The sequence below is a fragment of the Alligator sinensis genome, unplaced genomic scaffold (assembly GCF_000455745.1).
Source record: "Alligator sinensis unplaced genomic scaffold, ASM45574v1 scaffold976_1, whole genome shotgun sequence".
Classification (NCBI taxonomy): Eukaryota; Metazoa; Chordata; order Crocodylia; family Alligatoridae; genus Alligator; species Alligator sinensis.
Genome location: NW_005842117.1, coordinates 379,539 through 393,213, shown reverse-complemented (window position 1 = coordinate 393,213; position 13,675 = coordinate 379,539). Strand labels below are relative to the sequence as shown.

General features: G+C 40.8%; 1 long non-coding RNA gene across 1 annotated transcript in view; it reads right to left on the bottom strand.

The window, feature by feature from the left end:
- The window catches only part of LOC112550469, a 117,472-nt gene that overhangs the window by 93,801 nt on the left and 9,996 nt on the right, over window positions 1–13,675 (bottom strand). The window lies entirely within an intron of this gene.

Sequence of the window (13,675 nt, the reverse complement as noted above, 5' to 3'; positions counted from 1 at the left end):
TATGCAGGGGTTCGGACTCAATGATCTATTGAGGTCCCTTCCGACCCTAACATCTATGAATCTATGAAAATCTTGATGGTGACCATAGCTCTGCTTTCAGGCTACCAGGTTCAGATTCCAAGGATGTGCCCCCGGGTTCTGACGATGCCTGTTCCTCAGGCAGACTTAAGCGATAAACCTTCAGGGTCATGCTTACATAGGCTTTGGAGCTTTAATCTGCCTTCTGGTAAAACTAAATCAATTCATGTATTGATTCAAATCAATAAAGCTCATGCCCCACTCCAGATCAACACCAATTAATTTAACTCCAATGTCTCCTGAGCTAACCAGGCCATGATTACATCACGGGGTTCTTCTACTTTTTCAATAACCAATTAACAGAATAAAGAAAAGCAAACATCTACCCATTCCCCTCACTCAATCAATTCTCCAACATTCCCTCAGTTGGGGGTCTTTAAGTCCATACCCCTCTTATGAGTCACAGACTCTTAGCAAAATACAATTAATGCTTAAAGAAAAACAAAAAAGACAGGGTCTTTGCCACACCCAGGTCTCCAGGCTCCTGTGGATGCCAGACTCAGAGTCTAAACTACATTCTTTAGAAGAAAAGATATGGTTCCTAACCTCAAGGAAGATCTGGATCCCAGGTGGACAAGTGAAGCTGCCTGCCAGTTCTTAGCATTCCCTGTTGGCTAGCTCTACACATTCTTCAGATGATTCTTCTGGTGCTACCTAACTCTCCCCTGGACTGTAAATGGAGCATCGGCACCTACCACAGAGCTACACATGCCACTCTGGGGAATAGTGATCCAGAGGCTAATCTGCACTATCCCCTAAGTTTACATTCATCTTAGATGAAGCCCTAAACAAGTAAGTGAATAAGAGACTCACTGGTTGTTTACTGATGTCTAGTGTCCCATCCCTGCGGTTGACAGAGGTCAAACTGCTGCTCAGCAGAAAAAAAGGGGGAAGGAAAGGCAGCACTGGAAAATTATGTGTGTGCTATCAATCAGGATTTATTTCCTTTTCAAGTACTAATCTTACTGACCAGCAGAGGAAAGGATAAATGAACTCTTCAAAATCCTTCCCATCTCAGTTATCCTTAAATGAACAGACTTACCCAAAATGAAATAGAAACCACAAAATATTTGCTTCAATTGCAAAATGTTAAACCCACAAAACTTAGCTGGATTTAAAAATTTGCTACCACCAATCTGTGATCCCTAATCTTCAGGTTTCTCTGACAAGACTTGAAATAAAATAACATAATACACTGTAGCAGTACAGAAAGCAAACAATTTTTATTTGAAATACATCACAGCAAATCAAATAAATACAAATCACTTATAAATAAAAATGAGATGGTACTGCTATTTCTAGTGAAAATTCATCTGACTAACAAAAATGAAAGCTAGAGCTGGTTCAGCTCCCACACTAAATGCCAAGGGAGATTTTTACATCTGGTTCCATAGAAATTGAAACAGAGCCCTGGATGGTAATTCTTCACTCCCAAAGTACAAGGGTGTTTCAGATACTAACAGCATTTGTAAATAAAACCATTTTGTGTGCAATGATCATTTACTGGACCACATCACTTCTCTGCATAGTTGTAAAAAAGCGCATGTTCAACACTGCCATCAGCATTCCCTACTGCTATGTAGTTTCCTAGTCATTGCACTCAAATTGGTTTTATTTTGAAATTGCCATTAGTTTCTAAAACACTGTCATATTTTCTGTCTGTATATTAGACTTACCAACAACGTCTGTTGGTTTGAACATAAGTTTGGAAATAGCATAACAGAAAGTGTCTGTAAAAGGCCAGGTTTTTATTTCCAATGAGAGTTTCTATTTTGTCATTTTTGTAGGAAGTGTGTGTCAAATATGACAGGTTAATTTGTGTCCATTCCATTAAATATAAGGACAAGAAAAGCAATTTCAACTATTTGGTGCTCTCTCAATCTTTGTCCTTATTTTTTTTTCATAATCTAGCTCCAAAACAATAAATAATTAAAGCCCTTTATCAAGCCACCTGAACTGCTACTTGATTGTTTCCTTACTATACATTTAAAAAGAGTTTTTTTAAAGAATGTTCTGTTTATGGGAAAGTAATTTTATGAGTGAGTTTCTGCTTCTATAATGGTTAGAGAATGGAGGTAAAGGTAACATTAAATAGCATTTCTCTTTAGTGAACATAAAACAAGAGCTTGTTCTCTGCCTGGAATAAAAATTCAATATGTTTAGAAAATATGATTGTGACTTATTGATTATTGCATTTTCTCTGTTTATGAGGAAAAATAAAGGAAATGAAATCCCAAACAAGTCTAGATAATGAATGATAGGCACAGTTTCACCATGGGGGCACCTCATAAAGTTTTCATTAAATACCTATAAATTGCTTGCATCTGTTTTTTGCTCCTTGGGACATGTATGGTTTGGATAGAGTGAAGATGGTATTTGCTGTCATTTAGAAGCTATAATTTTCCAAACTGAAATATCTTCATTTAATGCAACATGAACTATGTCCTCTGGGGCCACTTTAAACAGATGTTCAAACTGCTTTAGATCTTTTCCATGCTAATTCATTCCGATTTTTGGTGCAAGGATTTCTTATTAAAAACTGCCTTAGTGCTTAGTCATTATTATTACTATTGTTCTAAAATTGATGTCCCTACTGATTTTAACAAAGGCTTTGTACATCTGCTAATTCTTTTTTTCACAGTGCTCTGAGTTCTTTATGATTTCTTTATGCACGTTGCTGACCAGCTTTTCAAGGTTAAAGTTAAAAAAAAACAGAGTCAAGAAAGAGCAAAGTAAATGGATGCAATAAAGCCCTAAACATGTGTTTGTATGTCTGAAATTTTAATGTGAAAAAATACAATCAGTTTTTAAATTTATTAAATTAAATGTATTTTCTGAGAGTGACTATATGTTATGTGTCTGCTTACCTTAGGCATTATGAAAATATAGCTCCTTACTCAGTGGTCATAACAGATATGCAGATTCAGCACATACAGTATTTATTACCTGTCAGCTTACCTAAGAGTTTTCTGTAGAGTCTGTAACAGTATCACTAAACATTTGCAGAGTTGTAAATAGCCAGTACCATTTACACCATTTGTGGTACGTTGTTAGTACCATCTCCCCCGACATGCACACTCCGCATCTTCCCTGCCATGACTCTGGCTTCAGCTCCGGCTCCACCAGTAGGGAGGAAAAAGTGGTGGTGGCAGTGGAACAACCAGCATTTCACTGCTGCTAGGGCAGATGCCACACCTCTCTTTTTTTTCCTTTTTTTTTTTTGTTGAGCAGCCAACAATAGTTCTTGTAGACAAAAAGAGGAGCTGACATCTGCCTCAGCAGCAACAAACTACCAGCTGCTACTCCTGCAGCACACACTACTACCACTTCTTTGCCCTCCCCACTTCTGGAGCTGGAGCCACTGCAAAGAATGTGCATGGTGCAATGAGGGGAGGAAGGAGGGACTAGGGATGGGAGGGTGAGGTTCCCCCCACACAACTCTATTCTGGCATCCCTTCCCCTTGGGCAGTGCCCAGGACTTGCATTTTGCTTGTCCACCCATTGTTATGCTACTGCTTGCTTGCCATAAACTTAGGTCTGTGCACTAAGATCCTTCATGGAGTTGATTAAGTCTTATGCACTCCTCCCTTCCCTAGTTTTAGAACATTTTCCTTGGAGTACGTAATATATATAGTATATAAGATATAAAGTAACTCTTCTCATGGAAAACTTTATCGTATAAAGACAAAAGAATCAGTATGTTAGTCCCAGTTCCACAGGAATGTCATTAGACAGCCAAACCACTTCATATGAAAATACTCTCTGTAATGGCCTCATGCTTCAATCCATTCTGCACTTTGATAGCTGTGTTGTCCCAGAGGAACGTGATTGTCTTGGGATCTCAGAGATGGATGTGAAGTCTGTGATGAAACTGTGCTGTGGGCCACTGGTCCCTTTTACATAGCAATGGAAATTTCTGCAAAAATGTTCTTTACAAGGAGCCAGGGTATCTCAGCACCCTGCCCCAGTAAGGATGTGGGCTGACCTGGTTCATTCTGGATCAACTGAAGCCTCTACATGGTTTCAGCTTCCAGCCCTAGATACAGCACTTTGAAATACAGAAGACCCTCACCATTTGTGGGGGATACAGTCTCATATCCCCTGAAAATGGCAATATCTGCGAATAAGGCACTGTGTTAATGAATGCCGTCTATGTTCATTAAAGCAGCACCCCCAATGGCTGGGGGGGGCACGGCTGTGCTGTGATGGCAGGAGCGCAGTGGTGGTGGCAGGAGCACAGCGGCAGTAGTGCGAGCCCGGTGGCAGCAGCAGGAGCCTGGCAGCAGCAAGTGCAAAGCTCCCAAGGAGCTCCTTTAAGGGTATTTAAAATGCAGGTTTGGCATTCACAAATATTTGAAACCATGAATGCTGAACCCGCAAATAGCAAGGGTTTCCTGTACATGATCTGGAGGTGTTGCACCAAGTGGGGGCATTTAACGTATTGTTAACAGTGGAGTCTGTGACACATACCATCACTCTATGAGGTCTAATGCAGGGACAGTATTCTCTACTGTCTCTGAACACAAGGGCTTTTGGAGAAGAGAATTAGATACTACTGCTAAAATGTTCATCCTTTCCATTCCACTTAATGATATACTGAAATATGAACTGGAACCTATTGCAGTAAAATGCTGTTATACAAAGCTCCTTCTTGTTAAATAAGGATCAAACATGGATTGCCTCTGTAGTTTTAAGGGATGTGACTGTTCTGAGAATTTAATAGATTCATAAAATTATTTTCTTAAAATAAGGTTCATGAATATACATTTACTGAAAGCAGGGGTTTAGGTTGTAGCCGTGTTGGTCTAAGGACATAGGCAGACAAGGTTCCTTGGGTGAATTTGATATCTTTTATTAGACCAACCCAAATAGTTGGAGAAAAGTTATTAAGCAAGCTTTTGGGTTCAAAAACCCTTCATCAGGCTCAGGAAGCTGCAGCAGTTGGTGTGTGCTCTTCCTGGATGGAATGAAAAGTAAACAAGCCAGGGGCTGGGCTGGGCTGGGCTGGGGAGTCAGTTGCCAGGCAGATTATATTGTATAAAAAATCCAATGTCTATGTTTAGTCCATGATCTCTAGTATCCAGGCGGTTGATGAAATGGAGCTCATAGGCTCGTCTCTGGGAAGTGTTGTGTAAGTTTCCCTTGAGGATCAGGACTGAGAGATTGGAGAGAGAGTGGCCCTCCTGTGAGAAATGTGCCCCCACCGGTAATTGGGTGTTTCTGTCTTTGATGGATTTTCGGTGTGCGTTCATTCTGGTGCGCAGTTGTTGTCTGGTCTCTCCTACGTATTTTCCATCAGGGCATTTGGTGCTTTGGATGAGGTATATTACATTTCTGGAGGTGCAGCTGTAAGATCCTGGGATGCTGATGGTTCTGTTGTGGGGTGTAGTAATAGTGGGGGTGGTGGAGATGTGTTGGCAGGTTTTGCGTTTCTTGTCCTGGCACGGTCTGGATCCTTTTGGAACTTCCTCAAGCCCAGAACACACCAAAAGGATCCAGACCGTGCCAGGACAAGAAACGCAAAACCTGCCAACACATCTCCACCACCCCCACTATTACTACACCCCACAACAGAACCATCAGCATCCCAGGATCTTACAGCTGCACCTCCAGAAATGTAATATACCTCATCCAAAGCACCAAATGCCCTGATGGAAAATACGTAGGAGAGACCAGACAACAACTGCGCACCAGAATGAACGCACACCGAAAATCCATCAAAGACAGAAACACCCAATTACCGGTGGGGGCACATTTCTCACAGGAGGGCCACTCTCTCTCCAATCTCTCAGTCCTGATCCTCAAGGGAAACATACACAACACTTCCCAGAGACGAGCCTATGAGCTCCATTTCATCAACCGCCTGGATACTAGAGATCATGGACTAAACATAGACATTGGATTTTTTATACAATATAATCTGCCTGGCAACTGACTCCCCAGCCCAGCCCAGCCCAGCCCCTGGCTTGTTTACTTTTCATTCCATCCAAGAAGAACACACAGCAACTGCTGAAACTTCCTTAGCCTGACGAAGGGTTTTTGAACCCGAAAGCTTGCTTAATAACTTTTCTCCAACTATTTGGGTTGGTCTAATAAAAGATATCAAATTCACCCAAGGAACCTTGTCTGTCATTTACTGAAAGCAAATTTTGAGTAAAGAGCAGTATTTGTGCCGATGTTCAGTAGCTCCACACTGTCTTAAACTCAGTAATATCATCAGAAATTCGAAACAGTTCTCCAGTGTATAGTCTATCCCAGTAAAATCGGAGGCATCATTTAGGACTGAATGTACATTTTTATTTCCATTTCAAATTATACATAAAGTCTACTTGACATCACATGATGCAGCCTCCAGAAAAGTCCCAAGAAAATCCAAAAAGTTTGCAATAGCAGTGTTATTGGGAGTGAATCAGGCGGTATTGATCTGTATCCAGCTAAATGTTCCCTTTTACTTTAGTGCATAAATAATTGGAAATACTTGCTCTTGATGTGAATGCTTTAGTTTCATTAATGCATACTGTTTCAGCGTTTGTTCTATAAGACAGTGGATCATTCCCTGACCCTGCAAACATGAATATTAATCATTTTATCTTTGTTGAGTAGGGCCCACACATGAATTATCTCATTTGGACTGCTCCCATACATTTGTGGGGTGAGACAGATTATCCTACATCTGCTTATGAAGAGATCTCTAATCCATCCATCCTCCTCCAAAAGAATATTATTATTCAAACTAACTCACAACAGATTTGGAGCCATGCAGAAGGACATACTTTAGAGAACATGCAAATATACAACCAAGTTGTATCACTTTGTACATGTGTACTGCTATATCATGATGGTATAGCAAGTTCTATTGGACAAGGCAGTGTCATTAGTCTAACAGATCATTCCTGTCTCAAATACTATGATCTTGCTTCTAGGTACCAGATATTTGTAACTGAAATCACTTAACTACTTCATACATTTATTTTATTATTTTTCGTGTGGTTCAGTTCAATTCATTGTAAATGAAATTACCAGTGAATGAGGAATCAGTGACATTTTTGTGATTTATTGTATTCACTGTAAAATTCTTTTCACCAGTATACTGCTTTGTTACCCCATTCAAAATTTTTCAATACATATACCACAAAGGAGCAACTGAAATAATTGTGACAGACTTCTGTACTTTAACGTATATTGTGGTTCAGGGCTGTCCAACTGGTGGCCCACAGGCCACATGTGGCTGGTGAAAAGTTAACATGTAATCTATGGGCCCCAGAGAGATGCCATGCACCACCAGCGCATCCCATGCAATAGGGCAGGAGTCGGCATCCTCTGGCATATGTGCCAGAAACTGGCACACAAGGCCATTTTACTCAGCATACCACACCTGGCTGGACTTGGTAGCTGCCACCAACCACAGAGCCTGGGCTGCTTGCAGCAGGTAGCAGGGAGGCTGAAAGCCCTGTTGCAAGCAGCCCAGGCTCCATGGCCAGCAGCAGATGCCCAGAACCCAGCTGAATGTGACAGGCAGGTGCTAGCTTGGAAGCAGCTGCACCAGGGCCTGGAGTCCCGGGCCAGGTTGTTGCCATATGTGCTTCAGGGACCACTGTGGAGAAGGGCCCAGGGCCCACTCTTGAGCACCCATTCATATACCACACTAATGATCTGCATCATAGTTACCTGCTCCACCTAATGCAAGTGAGTGGAGGTCACGTAACTCCAGTCTAGGGTTAGGAGAGCATTCAATAGTCCCTCAGGATGAGCCATCAGAAGCAAACTGTGCATTAATGGATTTGTGGCAAGAGACAGTAGCTCCCAGACATAACCAGACTGAGTTCTAGGCGCCTGTCATGTTACATACTCTCATGAATGACCCCAATCAGGTAATGATTTCTTCATCATTGACTCTGGAGTGGACTATGAGCAAAAAGACCATGAAGAAGAGCCTGGCCAAATCCAGAGACAGGAGAATCCTTACTCTTTTAAAGCTTGCCAGGCATGGAATGTTTTGCATTACATAACATCTGTGGCTTTTATGATTAAAACAAATATTGGTCATATCAGCCAGTCAGTCAATTTACACATTTTATATTCATCAAAATATTAAATTCAAAATTAAATATGAATTATTCTTTTGATCATTGAAAATGGACATTTCCAATTTTGGAAGCATGCAAACATATTTCTTCCTGTGAGAGACTGTTTTGCTATGTGCTGATTATTTCCCCCAAGACTCCCCTGTGAAGTATAAGCTCCATTTTAAGAGATTATTTTCAAAACACTGGACACTCCTTCTCATTTGTTGTCATCATCACTAGTAACCCCTAGAGGACTTCTGAGAATAACTGAATAATTCTGCAATAGTTTACAATTTTCCCAAGCTGATATATTAATACATAACAGTCTAAGTTTTTTTTCAAATTCTGTAAACAGCAGAGTTGCAATAGAAAGAGTAGGGATAAAAGAACACAGCTAGTCTTAAATTTGCTTATAAACTAGAAATAGGCATAAACTAGAAATAAACTGGATAGGTTCTTTCGGCAAATCCAGCATCTTTTATTAGACCAAAATGCATTTGTAAATGTGTGTGTGGGTGTTCGCAGCAAATCATTCTAACAGCTTGTTTCCTCTTCTTTTAGGCTTGTATAGATTTTAAATTCTCTTAAAAGCACCTATGATCATTATTTAGCACATATGGACCTTATTTTATGCTTACCTGTGTCACATTGTGATGTATTATTTTTTCCAGTATGGCTTTGCCTGCATTTCGTTTCCCTTATTAACATACAATATGAACTGAAGAAAGTGCAGCTGATTTGTGAACCCAAAAATTTGTTAAAGTTCTGCTTTCTGTGATTCACTTCAAAATGAAAGGAAAAAGACAGTTCATTAAAAATTCATGAGCTAGATCATCAGCTAGTGCAAATTGATGCGGCTCTGTTTCCTTCACTGAAGCTAAAAATCTGGCCTACTATGCTTTTCATACTTCAGCTTTCTCATAACAATGATTCTCTATACTGCAGACTCTGTAAATGGAGGTAATTGGCTTTCATGCCATTACGTGCCTTCACCTGAGGCTCAGGTTACATAACTCAAGTCATAGTCAATTATTTCTATAAAGTGCCTGTCCCATAGGGAACTGCTACTTAGATGGATGACTGTGCTAGCAAAAATTATCTATGTCATCATTTATGTATAAGCACGTTTAGATAGTTAAGATGACAATGTAGCTTGCTGGGAAGTAGAGGGGATGTGTGTGTATTCACTCTAATTCTGATATTTGTGTCCAATTTGCCGCTTCTCTTTTCAGTAGTACAGAATTAGCATGGTCTTGTGTTATTTAAACATTTGAATGTATATGTTTAGACACTCAGGTGGTGAAGAAGTTTTTTTAATGTAAACACTTATTTAAGAGATTTCTTTCTAACAGAGAATAAGTAAAATAAAATTCCAGTCCTTCATTCCTTACCTGTGGCGGAAATCTTTACTTGCACATGGAGTCACTGTTAAGCCTGTGAAACCATATGCATTCAAGGAAAGGATAATACAACCCGCCTACAACTCAGTTACCATTGGTAAGAGAAAAGAATTTGACTGGAGTATATAGGTCAAATTCTGAGGCTCTCAACAGCCATAGAGGAGGACAACTCTGGACAAACCTATATTGAGAACCGAGAAAAAATGTATGGAACTCCACTGAGATCAATGGAATTTGATTCGTCCCTTTTCCAACACTTTCTCTCACATCCTGGAAGGAAGCTCCAGCAGTCTGAAAAAGCATGAAGAAAAAAGGGAAAAGATTATAGGGTCTCTGTGGACTTCCCATAGATCAGTTGCTTATGAGAAATATGGATGGAGCCAATTGTGGGGAGGATTAAACTGTTGCAATTTTTGCTTCTGGCAGAAATAGTGAGTGTCTTCAATCCAGTAGGCTCCTGTTTGAGACACAATAACGAAGCCTGTTTTCCTAAGCATGAACAAACCCTGACAACACAGACCTGGACACAGATACAACTCTGTAATATAAAGCCCTTACTTTAATCAATAAACAGTTATGCCAAATCTATTCTAGCCACTATACATATGTGATAGATAGATAGATAGATAGATGCTTTTTTTGGGACACCTACTCCAGGTCTCATCCACTCTCTGAGCATAGTTCCATTAGCACAACTAACTAATTGAGTGAATTATTTTTAGGTCTTGATGTACTTTGAGATAACTGATACTACAGAAATCCATTTTGAGATACCAACTGGGGACTGAACAGTTATGTTATATATTAACAGGAGGCTTTCCCCAGTTAAGTTTTTGTATTTTTAAATAATATATATATATATATATATATATCATACAAAAACTTAACTGGGGAAAGCCTCCTGTTAACATCAAGACCATGCTTAAGGGTACGTCTACATAGCAGACTTCAGTGAAATATGGGGACACCTGAGTTGTCTTTCATAACATACCTATTAACATAAGTATGTCTATGTTACAGTGCAATCTGCAGTGTGGCCATAGCTTGCATACTGATCAGAATTGGAATCCTTATATCAGGTAGAAATTAATGGAAAGCATTACTCTAAAGATTAATCCTATATTCATAAAACTAAGAATGAATAATACCAAATGGTAAATCAGAGCTGAAATAAGCCTTTTGTGTGATTAGGAATATGCAAGTTTCTCATCTAAAAGTGTTTATAAGTATGTATATGCACTGGAGTTCCTATTTTTCCAGAGTACAAGTAGGAAATCTCTTATATAATTAAAATTAAATAATGCTTGTATACATGTTGTGCCGGTTAAATTAGTGAGGATGCTCTATTATTTACCAGCTGGATTAAGGGCATTATGAGAGTTTTCTGAAAATCTTACACAGGTGCATAGATTGTTATTAATTTCATTCTTCTTCTTAAGCACACCTGACTCCCTACACTGCAACATACACTTTACTAAAATACAGCATCTGTCAGCTACAATGTGTTCTTTACATGGTTACCTCTAAAATTTGCCAGTTAGTCAGAATAATGTGACTGGTTAATATATTTCCATTAACCAGCCAAAGTCTATCTAAAGAACTTCTTTTTTATTTTTCCATTTCGGTTTTGGTTAACTAGAAGGTTTTCCCAACCATATATCACCATATAAAGCTCCACTTCTGTCTTGGTCATTTATACTGGGATTCTCAAACTGTAACCCCTTAAAGCAGGGTCACAAACTTCTCTTCCATCCCCACACGCAAATTCTCTGCCTGCTCCCCTTCCCCAGCAGCACCACATATATTCTTGGATTCACCCACATTGGAAGTGTCTCTTTTTGTTTTCTAATCTCAGCATGTACTGGTAAGTGAAGCTCAGTATTTATCTGTCAACAGTTCTATTGATTGTGTGTGATTAAGTGTGAGTTTTCCCTTCACAATATCCTACTTGTGTGAATCAGGGTTTTCAGCAGTTGCCACTATAAAGAGCAAATACCAGTCAAAAATAAATGTGGGGTGCAAAATGGAACTGGCAGTCTTAAAAACAAAGCCCAGGTTTGAAAAACTAAGCAGTACCAAGCAAGCTCATCCTTCTCATTGAAAACTATTAACAGTTTTAAATTTGACAGTGTGTTTTTTTTTTTAGTGAAACAGTTTTGAATTTGGTAAACTTTATAAAGTGTTTTTTGACAAATATAATTTAATATACAAAGGTAGATATGCTTTATCTCCTACCTAATTCTAATGAAATCAATAGCTTTAATCATGTGGAGTCACATAAATGTATATATTATTTTACAGGGTTGCAGTATCACAACGTTTGAGAACCCCTGGATCATTCTATTCAAATTGTTTGTTGAGGCAACTCAAAATTACGCTGTTTAAGGCTTTATTATCATTTTGAGATTGGCATTGTCCTCCTGGATACTAGCTAGAGTTCTGCCTTTCCTTTATCAGTCCACAAAATTGTGTCTCTTATTGAGTCTTTGCAACATTATACTTTCTTTTGTAAGTATGAGGCATAAGCATGAGGAACTCGCCCTCTGGATAGCTAGTTCAAACCCAGACATAGTAGGGCTCACAGGAACCTGGTGGGATTCATCCCATGACTGGGCGGTCAACATTAGGGGCTATAGGCTTTACAGGCTCTCTGTATAGATAGAACAGGGAGGAAAGGCAGGAGTGCGGCACTCTACATCAAAGAACAATACACATCTTCAACCAGCAGGATGGGGTCAGAGAAGGGGCAGGCTGAAGTGCTCTGGGTCAGGATACAGGGGGTCATGGGGAAAGGGTCTTAACAGTGGGGGTCTACTACAGACCTCCCAAACAAGGGGAAGAGCTGGACCGTGAATTCTTGGGTCAGCTTGTGGAGGCACTCAAGGCAGGGGATGTAGTTGTCATGGGTGATCTAAATTACCCAGACCTCTGCTGGGAGTAGCAGTCAGCCAGGTCTGACTGCTCATGGAGGTTCCTGGCTGATACACAGGACCTCCACTTAACCCAAGAGGTGCACAGTCCTACCAGGGGGAATACTCTGCTGGACCTGGTCCTGGCCACAGGTGATGACCTGGTGAGGGGACTCCAGGTCCTCAACCACCTGGGCAATAACGAACATCACTTGCTGGAATTCACCATCCAGTGCAGGGTGTCAAGGGCCTGTAGCAAGGCAGTAGCCTTAGACTTTAAGAGGGCCAGCTTCAATGACCTGAGTAGATTAGTGGGAGAGGCACTAGTGTCCTGGAGAGTAGGGAAACTGGGTGCCCAAGATGAGTGGTCATTCCTTAAGGAGACGATACTCAGAGCCCAAGGGGTGACAATCACAACAAGAAGCAAAGGGGGCAAGAGTGCCCAAAAGCCCCCCTGGCTCACCAAGGGCATTCATGAATGCCTGATTGCCAAAAAGGAGGCATACACTCAGTGGAGGGGAGGGGCTATCACCAAAGAGAAGTATACCTCCACCACTTGGGTCTGTAGGGGGGCTGTTAGGAAAGCTAAGGCAGATACGGAACTAGGGCTAGCATCAAGGATCAAGGATAACAAAAAGTCCTTTTTTAAAAACACAGGGAGAATGAAAAAGGTCCCAGGTAACATGGGATCCCTGCAGGATATGCTTGGCAATCTGGTGGTCGCACCAGAGGAGAAAGCAGTCCTCTTTAACAATTTCTTCACCTCTATTTTCTTGTGCAGTGAGCAGGACTCCCCAACCAAGATTCAGGACGGACTCAGGAGAAACTCTGCCAAGCCTAGGGTCAGGGAGGACCGGGTTAGAGAACTTCTGGAGGGGCTGGACATGTTCAAATCAGCAGGTCCAGGTGCTCTCCACCCCAGGGTGTTGAGGGAATTGGCAGGGGTTATTGCGGGGCCCCTGGTACAGCTTTATGAGCACTTGTGGTGCTCTGGCCAGGTGCTGGATGACTGGAAGAGGGCCAGTGTGGTCCCCATCTTTAAAAAAGGGAAGAGGGAAGACCCAGGCAACTATAGGCCTGTTAGTCTTACTTCAATCTTGGGAAAACTGTTTGAGAAGATTATCAAGGAGCATATCTGTGATGGGCTAGCAGTGGGGATGATGCTCAAGGACAACCAGCATGGTTTCATTAGGGGCAGGTCCTGTCAGACCCGGCTCCCCGG